Source organism: Sphaeramia orbicularis, unplaced genomic scaffold (genome assembly GCF_902148855.1).
Source record: "Sphaeramia orbicularis unplaced genomic scaffold, fSphaOr1.1, whole genome shotgun sequence".
Lineage (NCBI taxonomy): Eukaryota > Metazoa > Chordata > Actinopteri > Kurtiformes > Apogonidae > Sphaeramia > Sphaeramia orbicularis.
In genome coordinates this window covers 36,977-52,723 of record NW_021941640.1, presented here as the reverse complement: position 1 = coordinate 52,723, position 15,747 = coordinate 36,977, and the positions used below count along the sequence as shown (strand labels likewise).

At 36.2% G+C, this 15,747-nt stretch overlaps 1 pseudogene; it reads right to left on the bottom strand.

Annotated features, from left to right (window-relative positions):
* LOC115416667 (DNA-directed RNA polymerase II subunit RPB3-like) lies at window positions 1–15,490 on the bottom strand (annotated as a pseudogene).
* Between the last annotated feature and the right edge of the window lie 257 nt (window positions 15,491–15,747).

Here is a 15,747-nt window from a genome sequence, read left to right as displayed (position 1 = left end):
GAATTATTGTACATTTGCAATTCTGTTTGACAAAAAACCTTAAAATTCTTTTTACAGTGAATCCTTTGAGACCAGTGTGACTGGTTGTATAAACTCATCAGTCTTTGTGGACGTACTGATCCAGAGTCAGTATTCAGGAGGTTCACTGGTCCTTTAGTTGATGGTGAGGACGTCGCTCTGGATTTCATGGCTCAGCTGAGTCTGAAGGTCACTCAGCTTCTTCTTCAGAACAGCCAGCGCCGACATGACGATAGTTTCAGGTCGCAGAGACCCACAAGACTCCACGTTATAATAGAACCTGTGAAGGAGGGCTGGGGTTAGCAGGGTTCAGTTTTCTTATTGAATGTCCAAAAAACAGGCTTAATATGACTCTAGAACTCTGAGTCTATGTCAGTGTAACCTCAGCTTTATCTGGGAATAACATTAACTGGTTCTGTGTAATATTAATGTTCCAATCTCTGACCAGCAGGGGTCAGTCTGGTACCAGAACACACTAAGGACCAAAACCACCAACGAACCAATGCTACACATCCACAGACTGTAACACTCACTGAATAAAGGATAAAGCTCATCGTTTCCACATCTGTATTATGGAATCATCAAGTTTTAATCAAACCAAAACTCATAGACGCTTATTTTAACAGCGGCTAAAATAACACTGTGTCTTATAAAGTTGATGTATTGCGTCAGCTGAGAGTTTACATTATAGCTCTGTTAGCTTAGCTCTGTTTTTAGATGAAGCAGACTGTAAAACCACAAATCACCTCTGTTTTCTGTTGGGCTTGTGTTGTCAGTAGCTGAACTAAAGATCTGTTTGTAATCCTACAAACAAGGTCAGAACTGTCACACTTTAGTCTGAACTCTGCATCAACAAATGGCAACTTAGCAACAATAAGAACATCCCATAATAACTTTATACCTTCATAAGCCTCAGAATCAAACTCACCCATGTAGAAGAACCACTGACATTTATTTACATTTACAGCTGGAGAAAATTATTTTTTATTTTATCAGTTATTTTCTGACTCTAAAAGTTGTTTCTTTATGGCTCTCATCCAATCTGGTCACTTTGTAGCATTAGTTTCCTCTTTTTAGTCACTACATCCCCTCTTGGTGTTTCCATTAAGTTGGTATTATCTTGGTGAGTTTCTCCTCTTCCTCTACTCCAGCTCCACCCCCTCATGTCCAAATATGTTCATTTAAAAAAACTCAAGATGGCAATGGCCAAAACTCAAGGCTTCAAATCTACATTTCACACGTCCTTATGACAGCGTCCACTCATTTATACAGCGGTTTGAAGTCACGTACAGCAGAACATCACAGTAAGAGTTTAATTTGTTCCGTGACCGAGCTCATTTTGCAGTTTACTTGTTTTATGAATCAATTTTCCCCACTGAAGGAGGAAGAGAAAGAAGAGGAGGAGGAAGAGGGTTATTCTCTGAAGGAGAATCTCCTTCCATTAATCGTCATATAGTTGAATTTCTTTCGTTTTCTCTTCATTTAATTTGTTCTTTCTGCCCTCCCTTTCATCACTGTCTGCTCTTACCAGTGGTTTTATTATAAACTTATTCAGATAAATCTGTTTTGTTCTGATTTTTAAAAAGGTTCCTAAATGTTCCAGACCATCGTCACTAAATAAAGCAGCTGCACCTCCTCAACTTCATTCATCTGGATGGTTTTTCCTCCGTCCACTTTGAAACACTAGTTTTCATTTCCTGGTCCAGATCTCCTCCTCCTCCTTCTCTGTCCTCATTGTAGAGTTTCCTCATCTGCTCCTCCATCTGAACCTGTGGAGGCTCCACCTGTTGGAGGAACACCTGCTCCTCCTGACCATTTCCACCTACATTTACAGACTAAAATACTCAGGAGTCACAGTTACAGTGAAAGTCTCCTTCTACGGTGGTCTGGTACTGACAGGTTCTACTGTACCTGTCTGACTGATTCCACTTCACCCCTGTCTGAACATTCTCGTTACCTTTCTGGTTTTCCGTTGGGATCGTACGGGGCCTGAACCTCATCCTCTTCTATTTCTGAGTATTCGCTCTTGGGCCTGTAAGTCAGACGGTCAGGTGAGTTTCAGTGCAGTAATAATCACACACGAAGTGTATTTGACGGACAGGTAACGCACCACTCCTCAGGTCGGGGATAAACAGTGTGTCTCAGTGCGTTGTCGGGGTCGTACTCGAACGACACCCCCGCCGTCGGGTTCCATTTGGCGTGTTCTTTACCGAAGCCTTTCTTGGCGTACGCCCTGAGTCGCAGTTCCTGACCTTTACGGAGTTTGACCAGTAAAATGTCTGCAAGGAGGAAGAGCACAGACCAGATGAAGGCCCAACCTCTGATTTAAGGGGAAAATAAAACTAAAAAAACAACTCCTTCAGCTCACCATCCTGCTCTACGTAGTCATTAGGGTCATTGTCCCGACTCCTGGAGGTCACCTGCACAACAATGGAAACATCTGGATTTAACACTTAAAAATAAAACAGTGAAAGAAAAACACAACAAACTTGCTCATCTGTCTGCTTCTCAGATCAGAATTATATAGAAAAACATGCACATGGAACATAAGATGGGAAAATCTAAGTATTTCACAATTAAACCAGACTTAAAGATGGACAAACTAGACTAAAGTATAGTTAAACCAAATAAAGAAATGGTTTAAACGGACTAGAAATTGGTAAAACCAGTAAAAAAAAAAAAACAAACATTAAAACTAAAATAACAAGATGGTTAAAACAGACTAAAATTTGGTAAAACAAGTCTAAAATATTATAAAAACAAAATTATTTGATGGTTAAACTAGACTAAAGTATGAATGAATGAATGAATGAATGAATGTTTATTTCAGTTAAAAAACACATACATATAAAAAAACAAACAAACAAACAAACATAAAATTAACACAATTTGTAACTGAAAAAGGAAGAAGCTGAAGCCAGAGGCTTATTTCTGCTTCTCCTATTCCCATCCTTACTCCAAGTGCACACCTGAAGTTGCAGCAGATTAAACTTAAACACAAATTATACTACATTCGGTGTTATAAGTCACTTTGTAATCATATTACTTTCATAGCCCTTAAGAATTTGACAAATTAAAGCCTTTTTGAAACTCGACAGTGAGCTACACAATTTCACTTCATCCTTCAGTTCGTTCCATAGTTTGACACCAATAACAGAAACACTGTGATATTAACGTTTGTTCTTACTTACATTTTTCAAACACAAACATCCCTCTTAAATTATAATTTCCTTCTCTTAACTTAAAAATTTTCTGAATACAAACAGGAAGATTTTTACTTTTAACACGAAACATAAATTCCATTGTTTTTAAATATACAATATCAAAAAATTTTGGTAAATCAGATTCTACAAAAAGTGGATTACTTGGTTGGAGATAACCAGCTTTGTTTATGACTCTAATAGCTTTTTTTTGGAGTTTAATTATCGGGTCTATATTAGTTTTATACACATTGCCCCATATTTCCACACACTATGACATATATGGCATTACAAGTGAACAGTACAACATATCAAACATTTTTTGCTTAACAAGTCTCGAGTTTTTATAAAGAATCGCAACAGCCTTGGACATTTTGCGTTGATATATTCTATTTGTGGTTTCCAACAGAGTTTATGGTCAATAATCACTCCCAAAATTTTGTTTCATACACCCTTTCAATTTCAATTTCATAATTTTCAGTTTTATATCATAATTTCCCCTAGCACCACCAAAAACCATAAATTTTGTTTTATCTTCATTAAGTGATAACTTATTTATGTAAAACCATTTTTTTAACTTGATCAATTCCTTTTCCACAGTTTCTAATATTTGTTTCATATTTGTTCCCGAATAAAGCAAATTAGTGTCATCTGCAAATATTATAAATTTTAACTTACTAGATGCCATAAAAATATCATTTAAATAAAGTATAATAACTTGGGTCCCAGAACTGAACCTTGTGGGACCCCACAGGTTACTTTTCTAAGTTCTGAATTTGTATTTCCAATTGATACATACTGAGACCTATTTTGTAAATAACTTTTTAACCAGTTTTGTGCCACACCTCTTATACCATACATTTCACATTTCCGGAGTAATATTGAGTGATCAATTGTGTTAAATGCTTTCCTTAAATTGATAAAAACACCAACAGTATGTTGTTTCTGATCCACCGCTGTTGCTATATTTTCTGCAAATTCCATTACTGCTAAAGATGTTGATCGGTTTTTCCTAAATCTGTACTGATGATCATTTAATATCCTATATTTATCTACATAGTCATCTAACCTCTTTACAGTTTCTCAAGAATTTGAGAAAATTGTGGTAACAGTGACACCGGTCTATAATTTGACACCATGTGCTTATCACCATTTTTATAAATTGGAATCACTTTAGCTATTTTCATATTTTCTGGAAAAGTGCCTGTTTGAAATGATTTGTTGCATACATAAGTGAATGGTTGAAGGATACTGTTTATCAGTTGTTTTATGAGTGACATATCAATGGAATTTCTATCAGTAGATTTTTTTATTTTTAAATTTCCTGACCACTTCCAACACTTCACTTTCACAAACTCCACCAAGAAACATTGAGTAATTGTTTTCGATAGCAAAATCCAAGTTTTTATCATCCTTTTCCCACTTGGTAATATCTTTTGCCAAATTTGGACTGACATTAACAAAAAAGTAATTAAATACGTTCACAATGTCCTCAAGTTTTTCCATCACAGTGTCACCAGTTTTAACAACATATGCAGAAAAATCCTTTTTATTACTTTTTTTAATCATATCATTTAACACTCTCCAAGTGCCTTTAATATCATTTTTATGTTTTTCTAACAACTGATCATAATAGGCTTTTTTATGTGTTCTTATGATTGCTGTTAATCTATTTTTGTATCTTTTATATTTATTCTCTTTTTCTTTGTTCTGTGCTTCAGAAATTCCCTATAGAGCCAGTTTTTCTTCTTACAAGCCCTTTCCAATCCCTTAGTTAACCATGGTTTCTTATTCTTTTTAAAATTTTGTCTATATTCTTTCACAGGACAATGTCTGTTGTACAATGTCAGGAATATGTCTAAGAAAGCATTATATGATTCATTAACATCACCTAAACTTCATGCCAGTCATAATTTATTAGTTCCTCCTTTAAGGCCATAATTGCTTCTGGTGACTTTGTTCTAACCAGACAAGGTTTTTGCTTATAGTTGGTTAAAGATAATTTGTTGTTCATTTCCAATTCTACAAAAACTGGTAAATGATCACTTATGTCAGTCAGAAATAGACCACCCGTTATCTCACCCTCAATAATATTTGTAAAAATATTATCAATCAATGTTGCGCTTTCCAATGTGATTCTACTTGGTTTTGTAATTACAGGATGAAAACTCAAACTAAACATAGTATTTACAAATTCTGCCGTTTTTGCATGTTCATTCCATTTCAGCAAATCAATGTTAAAGTCACCACAAACCAAAATCACCTTATCAGAATATTTTCATATAAATCAGTAATCTCCTTATTAAATTTCTCAATGCATGACCCCCAGTGTCCTGTAAATACAACTAAGAAATATGTTTTTATGTTTTTCCATCTTAATTTCAACCGTTACACATTCCATCAGATTGTCTATAGCAACTGTCAAATCACCATTTATCTACATTTCAAATCAGTTAATACAAATAGGGCCACGCCTCCTCCTCTTTTATTGGCTCTGTTTTGCCAAACATTTCATGTCCTTCTAATTCATCATGTAACCCTTTCTCATCACTCAGCCACGTCTTCTGAACTTGCTATTACACTAAATTTATGCTGAAATTGTTGCAATAGTCTTTAATTTTTATCAAAATTACTATAAAGATTCCTGCTATTAAAGTGAATCACCAAAAAAACCCTTAATTTTAGACTTATACTTGTCTTCTGAATAATATTCACATGTTGTATTAATGCTCTGGTAGAAGTGGGTCTCTGGATCAATATCATTCTCTAAAACATAGGGTTTGTGATCTTGAAAGTCAAAAGACTTAAATTCAGTGTATTCACACATTCTCATATTTCAATCCACAACAATAATTGACCTCATAGCTCCATCACAACAAAATTCAGATATGACATATCTCCACTGGTCCACCTCTGTACTTTGTTCTTCATTTTCATTGTATTGATCAAGCTCAGTTTATATCTCTAATAACAACAACTTTCGCCCGTTCAGGAGTACCATTTAGTCTTATCATTACCTTACAATTTCTTACCCACGTGTCTTGGATTTTTTTTTTTCCTTTTTCAAGATTCTTGCTTGTCCTTGCAATTGCAGCACTTCTCTTGTTAAATGTTCATTTATGTACACCCCTGTGCCCTTAAGTTTTTTTGCATGCTTAAGAACTTCAATCTTCTGTTTTCTACTCACCAAACGAATAATAATGTTTGGCCTCTTACTCTGTTTTTGGGGTAAGGTGTGACAAACAGCTATATCTTTACGGTGTAAAGGAATATCTTTGCTGTTTAAAAACTTAATAACTTGTTCCTCCGGAGAGTGTAATTCAGTGTTTGATGCATCCTCACCGTCCTTGTCACCTGCTGTGATGCTTGCATAAGTGCGATGGTTTGTCTTTAGTCCTGTTATCATTAAATCATCCATCCTTATGCACTGCTCCAAAATCTTCTACTCTTCTTTCCAGTTTGTCTATTTTCTTGGTCTTTTTCCCTGATCACCACCTTCAATTTCCACATTTCCTCAATCAAATCCAGTAGTCCCCTCTGTTGTTTTGCCACCTTGCTTAGTTCCTCAGATATTAAGTTCAAGACTTCTAACTTCTTCCATGTCTTCTGCAAGCTTCTTAGTTGCCATGTCTCCTGTGTTAGCTTGGATCCTGGCCTGGCCTGGTAGCTGGCTGCTGGTGGTAGATCCCGGTCCGGCTTGGGAGCTGGCTGCTGGTGGTAGATCCCAGCCTCATACTCTCCAGGCTCATCCACAACAGTTTGCCGGAGTCCAGTCGTACCCGCACTCTTCAATTTAATTGGGTATAAATCCTGAGCGTTACCATGTTGAGCACAAAGGTCTTCTTCCGGGTTTTTTAAAACCCTAAATTGCCAAACACAAAGTCACAACAGTAGCGGTCCTGGTCGGGAGCTGTCACTCTCTATAACACTAGATCCTGAGATATGACCTTTAAAGTTAAACTCCAAAACGAAAGAAAGGAGAAAAGACGGCATTTCAGCGTCTACGCGGCGTAACCCCTCAGGTTGGTGGCTCTGCTGCAGCATAGTATAGTTAAACCAAATAAAGAGATGGTTTAAACACAGTAAAATTGGTAAAACCAGTATAAAAAAAGTAAAATTAATCTACAAGATGGTTGATGATGACAAAATTTGGTCAAAAAAGGGTCTAAAAGATGGTAAAAACCAATTTTGATGGTTAAACCAGACTCAAGGATGGTTAAACTAGACTAAAGTATAGTAAAATCAAATAAAACTAGAAGCACTCGGAGAGCGCAGACCTCCACCAAGGCTGATCAGTGCCCCCCCCCCCCCCCCCCCCCGATCACCACCAAAATTTAATCATTTCTTCCTTATCCCATTTCCAACAAACCCTGAAAATTTCATCCAAATCTGTCATAACTTTTTGAGTTATGTTGCACACTAACGGACAGACAAACAAACAAACAGACAAACAAACAAACAAACAAACCCTGGCAAAACATAACCTCCTTGGCGGAGGTAAATATAGTTGAAAGCGTAAAAGTTGGTAAAACCAGACAGTAAAACTAAATTAGAAGATGGTTAACAGACTAAAATTTGGTTTTAAAAAAAAAAAAGGTGGGGGTGGGGGTGGGGTGTGGGGGGGGGGGGGTCTAAAAATTGGTAAAAACCCAAACTATTTGATGGTAAAACCAGGCTTAAAGATGGCTAAACTAAAGATACTAAAATCTGATTCAGAGATGGTTTAAACAGACCAGAAGTTGGTAAAACTAGTGAAAAAAAAAAGTAAAACTAGATTAAAATTTGGTGAAAAAAAAAAGGTCTAAAAGGCAGTAAAAGCTAAACTATTTGATGGCTAAACTAGACTTCAGGATGGTTAACTAGACTAAAGTATAGTAAAACCAAATAAAGTTACAGAATAAACAGAGTAAACATTGGCATCTCAGCTCTGTCTGATCTGGGTTTACAGGTTCATGTCCTGGTGGGTACTGGACTCACGCTGGATGACTCGGGGGTTGTTGGGACAGCAGGTCCGTGAGGTGACGTGTCGTGTCTGGTCCTCAGTGCATCGGACGTCCAGGGTCAACTCCACGGAACACTCAGGACAGAAATCATCACAGGTACAGTCCTGAAGGAATAAAGGAGCACAAACAGAACGAGTCATGAAAGTGTCCACGGTGACAGATGAGTGTCTGCTGGGTTTTATGTGGGGCTTTAGCAGCTTTAGCTCAGGATTTTCAGACATTCAGAGCTCAGTATGTTAGATAAACGCATGTTCCCCTCTGACAGACACCTCTGATGTGGTTATATTTAAGGAGTTACATTAACAAGACCATCAGAGGATTCTCACATGTACTTTAACATATTTAATTACAACAAAACTAGCTTACCTCAGTGCATTAGCTGATGTTAGCATTAATTCACACTGGTGTAGGTATGTATGTGTGTGTGTAAATATTATATCTATATATATTTATACACACACACACACACACACACCACAATATATTATATATATACATATATATATATACACACACACACACACACACACACATACATATATATACAAACTACACACACACACATATATACATATGTGTGTGTATGTATGTATGTATATGTATATATATATATATATATATATATATATATATATATATATATATAAAAAATATAAAGAGAGAGAGAGGAGAAAGAGAAAGCGCGCGCAATAATAGATCTACTAAATCATTTTTTTCTACCGCAGCTAACCATCTACTTTCTTCACATCTCACTTAGGAAGAAAAATCTACCATTAAACTTTCAAGAAATATTTGTTTTTATCTCAAATCATCACAAACAGGACATCTTACAGCTGTAGACATGATGTGTGCCAATATTTTTGTCCATATAATTTATAAACATCAATATTTCCTTAAAGTTTAATGGAGATTTTATTTTAAAATAATTATTTACAGTCAGAGCATGAAAAATATTTTAGAAATTTACAGTAAGAACATTTAAATCATAGTCATGGGATAAAAAAATAAAATAAAAAAAAAAATCAATGATGAGACAAATTAATTAACAACCATATCTGAGGCATTTTTGGAAGCAAAGATACAATTTAAACCAAACTAACCAATGCAATTCCGATGCAAAATACTGACACATTTAGCTGAACATTTATCAGCTACTATTGATGACATTAACATCAGATGGGCTATATTGGAAATGTTTTCTATAATTCCTTCTGCTTTGTCATATCAGGAGAAGGTTTTTTAAGCTAAAACGCAGGTGGAGATGAAAAACTTATCGTGTGAGTTGAGTTTGAACGAGTCCATGTGATGATGCACTTACCCTTGAATACTGCATTTTGTCCACGATGTCGTCACTAGTGAGAGGAATGAGACCTAACAGAAGAAACACAGGTTACAGCCTTTGACCTTTTATCAAACTTCAATAATGTAGAAAAAATCATATCATTCAAGTCATTTCGAAGCACAGATGTTTGTACGAACCGACTCTGTGTGCGATAAACTCATCAGGAGAACTGATGAATTAGCATCAATCTGGATCCAGTCAATAGCTTGTGAATGGAAACAAACAGAAGAGACTCATCCAGGCATCGCAAAACAGGATTAAAAAGGTTAGTGATAGTATACTGGTCATTTACTTATAGGGGGACATTTCCATGGCAACATACATAAGTCTAGAAGAGGTTCTGTTATAGATCAGAGGCCTCAAACTCATCTTAGTTCAGGTTCCACATTCAGATCTCAAATGGGCTGGATCAGTAAAATAATAACCTAGAAATAATAACTAAATGTTTTTCTTGTTTAGTGGAAAAAAGTAAAAGTGTGATTTTAACATATTAAGCCTCAAGTTACAGATCACAGTGGAATCTACAAGTACATAAAACATTTAATAGAATATTGGTAAAATTACACTGATTTTCTTAGGAATTTCAGTTTGTTCATGGTTGTTTAGATACTTGCAGAATTTAATGATAGATAGATAGATAGATAGATAGATAGATAGATAGATAGATAGATAGATAGATAGATAGATAGATAGATAGATAGATAGATAGATAGATAGATAGATAGATAGATACAGATAGACAGACAGACAGACAGACAGACAGACACTTTCTCATCGTTGCACGATTACACAATGAATGAAAATCTGTTTGACAGCAATCCCCGTCACAAGCAGATAAAAGTATAAATATAAGCAAATAGGCTTAAAATATAAAATATAAATAGTTAGTAAATTTAAAATAGGAATATACAAAAAAAATTGTAGATGTAAACATTTTCATCGTGTGATTTTTATCATGTAATCTTCCTTTTCATCCTAAAACAAACATACAAATTTGGAGTTGTCAGCATTTATAGGTTATTATGCTATTTTACTGGTCATTTTGGGCTGAATGTGACCCTTGAAATACAATGAATTTTACACCCTTGACTGTTAATATCTTCAGTGTAATTCTTTAACCTCATGGGCTGGATTGGAGCCTTTGACGAGCCGGTTTTGGCCCACGGGCCGCATGTTTGACGCCCTTGTTATAAATAGTTGAACAAAGTGGATGAAAAGAACTTCCTCCTGAACTCTACGGGACCAGTTAAGTCCAACAGGTGAGGAAAAGACAAATAAAACACTGTTGCAAAAATGACTTCTTTAAATTCCACTCAGTCCCTGCTGTAGCTTCAATAACCATAAAACAGCTTCAGTTATGACACTGGTTGTTTTGTTTCTTGTAATCTTTAATGTCTGTTTCATCCTTCTGCATTTTTCCTGCCTTCACATGCATTAGGAATTATGGGAAATACTTGTTACAAACTCAAAAATTGCACATGAATGCCCCCTTGTGTTGTATTTTCCACTGGAGAACTGGGGAAAAAATGTTGATACACAAGATGAAAATAACCTTTGACCTTTTCAACATAATGCAGAGCAACGACGGATTCATGGCAAAGATAAACAATGTTTTATTAATGTTCTGCTGCTGTTAGATGATGATTTTGCACATTTATAGTATACACAATTCACCAAAAAGAAAATTATATAAAAATGCTGTCAGATGAATTAACACATCCAAACTGGTTTACCCAAGTAGCAGGTCACCATAAATTGTGCGTCAGCCAGGATTTTTCATTTTACTACGATAACAAAAGCACTTGAACACAACACACTCATAATTTCCAGTTCACAAGTGGAAAGGATCATCTCCTGATAGCACCTGAAGGCAGCATTAATGTGATTTCTTCTTTTACGTCTTCTCTATTGTTTTGTTTGGCACATTTTTTTTCCATCTTTTCTCCATCTCTGCTCTATCAGATCTTTTGTATGTGTTACTGCATTAACACTACAATAACAAATCTGGTTTAAAATTATAAAGTGTTACCTATTGTTGGAACCTCTGACATGAAGACACGACGAAGAGAGTTTGCAACCTGGAAAAAAAAAACAACAAAACAATATTATCACATTCCTGTTACTGATAGGATACAACTCCAGCTCCAACAAAGTAAAATGTGAACAAAAACAGAATGTAATTAAAGCTGCAAGCAGCATTGGGTGGGACCTGCCCCGGGCGATCCGCCTCCCTTGCGATCCGCCTCCCGTGACCGTTGACACCTCAGCTCCACTCACACCTCTCCGTCCCCATACCAGTTCCCACCCTTTAGTGTCTGTCCTCCTTACATCTGTACAGAACACAGTGACCCTCTGCTGAAACCACCATCACCTTTAAATGAGACTTTTATTTGGAAACCCTACTGTGTGTATGTGCATTTGTTTTGTATGTGAGAGAAAGAATCAGTTTGAAAAATGAATTGAAATTGTATGAATAAATGAGTATAAAAGTGATGATTTACCACATTTAAGGCTTTTATTTTGGAAAAACCCTATTGTGTGAGCATGTGTGTCTGTGAGAAAGAGTACTTTTGAATGAAGAAACATTGTAAAACAGTTGAGTGTTTGGTCATAAAAATGAAAAGAAATTATGTAAGACATTTTGTATTATTCTTAATTGGGGTTTTATTTTGAAAAAATGTAGTCCGTGTACTTTTGAATGTGTGCAAAATTTCCAATATCCACAATACAATGCAGTAAAACCTGTTTTAAAATTAAAAAAATAAATAAATAAATTTTGGATTGTCTGGGACTTGAACCAGGGTCTTCTTGTTCCATAGGCAGCTACATGAACCACCGCACTACAGAGAGACACATACAGCTGTGCACCAGGAAGAGTTTTATAGGAACCTTGTCATTGTGAAAAGTGAAACTAAACATACTCTTCAAAAAAATCACCATAATTCCATAACCGTAGGTCGTATCTGAAAAATTCTTTCAGTTTGGATTCTGCAGATTGTGGGAATTTAATGATATATAACTTTCTTCTAAAAAGTCTGAAATGACTAAGCAGTAATTGCAGAAACATAGCGTAACTTTCAAAGGCAGATTGCCAACTTCCTGTTGGAGTTAGCTCATGAGTGTCAGTGTATGATTTGTCGGCTCAATCAGACCAACATTTTGGCATTTGTTTCATGTTTCTGTGACATTCCTACTTGCTGCTAGGGTAGATTTTGTGTGTTTTTTAGTACAAAGGTGGCGCTACAGAGTCCATTTTGGCACCCAAGGGGTTAATTTTGATATTGAATCAAAGTGTTCACCAGCCATGACATACATGGCAAATTTGGTGAGTTTTGGAGCATGTTAAGGGGGTCAAATGGCAGTCTAAAGTGGAAAAAGTATGAAAAGAAACAAATTGTTATAAATCAATAACCGTACACCCTATCTCCAAATTTTTTGCATGTGAGTGTTGTGCTGAGTCCCGTGAACGCGTAGATATGTCATATGTAGGGAAAAACTCCAAAGTGAAAAATGAGTTCCAAACATCGCAACTTTGCGGGCTCGTAAAAAAAAAAAACTAAGACAGTTAAGACTAAGTTATGAGATCACTTTTTTGAGGAGAGTTCACTCTATCTTTTGGTGCTATTTAGAAGTCAATATGACAAACGGTGTCATCGGAGTTAGTTTTAAAAATTTTATTTTGAAAGGCATATTGCGAACTTCCTGTTGAAGATAGCTCATAGGTGTCAGTGGATAATTTGTAGAGCAATGTCCAACCAACATTTTGGCATTTGTTCCATGTCTGTATGACTTTCCTACTGGCCACTAGGGCAGTTGCCGTTTTTCTTCACAGAGGTGGCGCTAGAGAGGCCATTTTTGCACCTATGGGGTTTTTTTCATTTTATCAAATTTTTCGCCAGGCCTGACATGTGTGCCAAATTTGGTGAGTTTTGGAGCATGTTAGGGGGTCAAAATCCAGTTTAAAGTGATGGCGGAAAAAAAAAAAAAAAACGAATGAAAAACAATAGGGCCTTGCTTGCAGGCAAGGCCTCTCACTGTGTGAGAGGGCCTTACCTTTCGGCTCGGTCCCTAATGACTAGCAAATTACATTACAACCCAAACTGTCTTCATAGTAGAAGACCGCAAACAAATCAAATGTTTCAGATAAAAATGTGTACAATTGAACTATATTATACCTCATCTTATCATTTCCACATGTAAATTACAACTACACAACACAGTAGATCTACAAATACACAAAACATTCAATAACAGGCAGATACTGGTGAAATTACACTTACTTCTCTTAAGACATTTCAGGTTGTTCATATTTGTTCAGGTTATTCACATTTTTGTGAAAATAGTTCTTAATGTAATATTCAAGTTTACTTTTTACGCTAAAACAAAGAGAAACACTTGGAAATGTCATTATTTATACATTATTATGATTAGTATTTTACTGGTCGACACATTTTAGATCATGTTTGTCTGTATATGCCCCCAATCTAAAATACTTTGACACCATTCACTGTTAATATCTGCAGTGTAATTTTTACGTCACAAATTCATCCCATGACCCAGACTGGACTCTTTACATGTAGTTTGACACCCCTGATCATGTACTGATAGGACTAATGGTTCAGAAGTTTTAATATTTTAGTTAACCACATGGTTTTGGTCACTGGAGACGTGTGAGGTCTGGTCGGGTACCGCGGGAAGTCACTTTGACGTTCGATATTCAGCTCCACCCTCTCCACCGACTCTCCGCTCAAGCTTACGCCCGGTGAGCAAGCTTGAGGGCCGGCAGTTTAACGTTCTATATTCGGCGGGTATCCTCCTTCTCCACTACCATCATCGGCCGTCCTCAGGCTTACCCCGGTTGAGCGGCCGAGGACCGGACACCCGCTTCTCACTGCGAGGGTTTAGGGACCGTCACAAAAAAAATTGACCCACACTAACCTGTAATTTATGATTTAAAAAATGATATAAAATTAATGAGTGATATATTGAATGTAAGAGGTGTGTCTTGTGTGCCCCGACTAGTACTACAAATTATAACGCTTTTGGAGTCCACAGGTCCATGACCTGGACGCTATTGAGCAAAAACCTGAAATTTATCTTTAAAAAAATTTATATAAAATTAATGAAGGGACATAATTGAAATATAAGAGGTGTGTCTTGTGTTCCCAGACCAGGGCTATAAATAAAAGGACTTTTGAAGTCCACAGGTCACATGACCTGGAAGCTATTGAGCAAAAACCTGTAATTTAGGATTAAAAAATTGGTATAAAATTACTGAAGAGATATAATTGAAATTTAAGAGGTGTGTCTTGTGTTCCCAGACCAGGGCTATAAACAAAGGCCTTTTGGAGTCCACAGGTCACATGACCTGGAAGCTATTGAGCAAAAACCATTAAATATGAATAAAAAAATTATATAAAATTAAGGAAAGTATATAATTGAAATAAAAGAGTGTGTCTTGTGTTCCCAGACCAGGGCTATAAATAATTTTTGGAGTCCACAGGTCACATGACCTGGAAGCTATTGAGCAAAAACCTTAATTTAGGATTAAAATATTGATATAAAATTAATGAAGGGACATAATTGAAATATAGAGGTGAGTCTTTTGTGCCCAGACCAGGGCACAAGAGTGAGTTAATAATTTAGCGGATAAATCACCTTAATGTTTAATTTCCGTATTAAAACTGATTCCATTGTCATTGTTGATAACAGTAATGGCCGCTCTTGGCCTCACGCGCTGTTCTAATAGGCAAATAAAACAACACTTACGCCAAATCAGTGTTTTCGATGACAAACTTCACATTCTCGTCTGTCAATTCTGTAATTTTCACGGTCGGCTGGTTGGCATACGGCATTTTAGGAGTGAAATAAGTCAATAATACGTGTCAAATGCTGTTCACTTGACTCCACTGCCGCTGCTTCGGATTGAAGACCTCCGTCGACATATTTACCCTCGCTGATTGGTCAAAACATGGTAAACGCCATTGCTGATTGGTTATACAGAGGAAAAATAGGCAGGTCTTCTTTTCACTTCCGGGTCACGCTGTTCCGGTTGAATCTTTTCGAATTAAAAGGGATTCAAATATTTCGATAGCTTTAATGACCTGTAACCATTTCTGTAACGACTTCTAAATGTTTTTTTTCTTTTATTTAAATTTTCGTAAGTGACATATCCCCAATTATT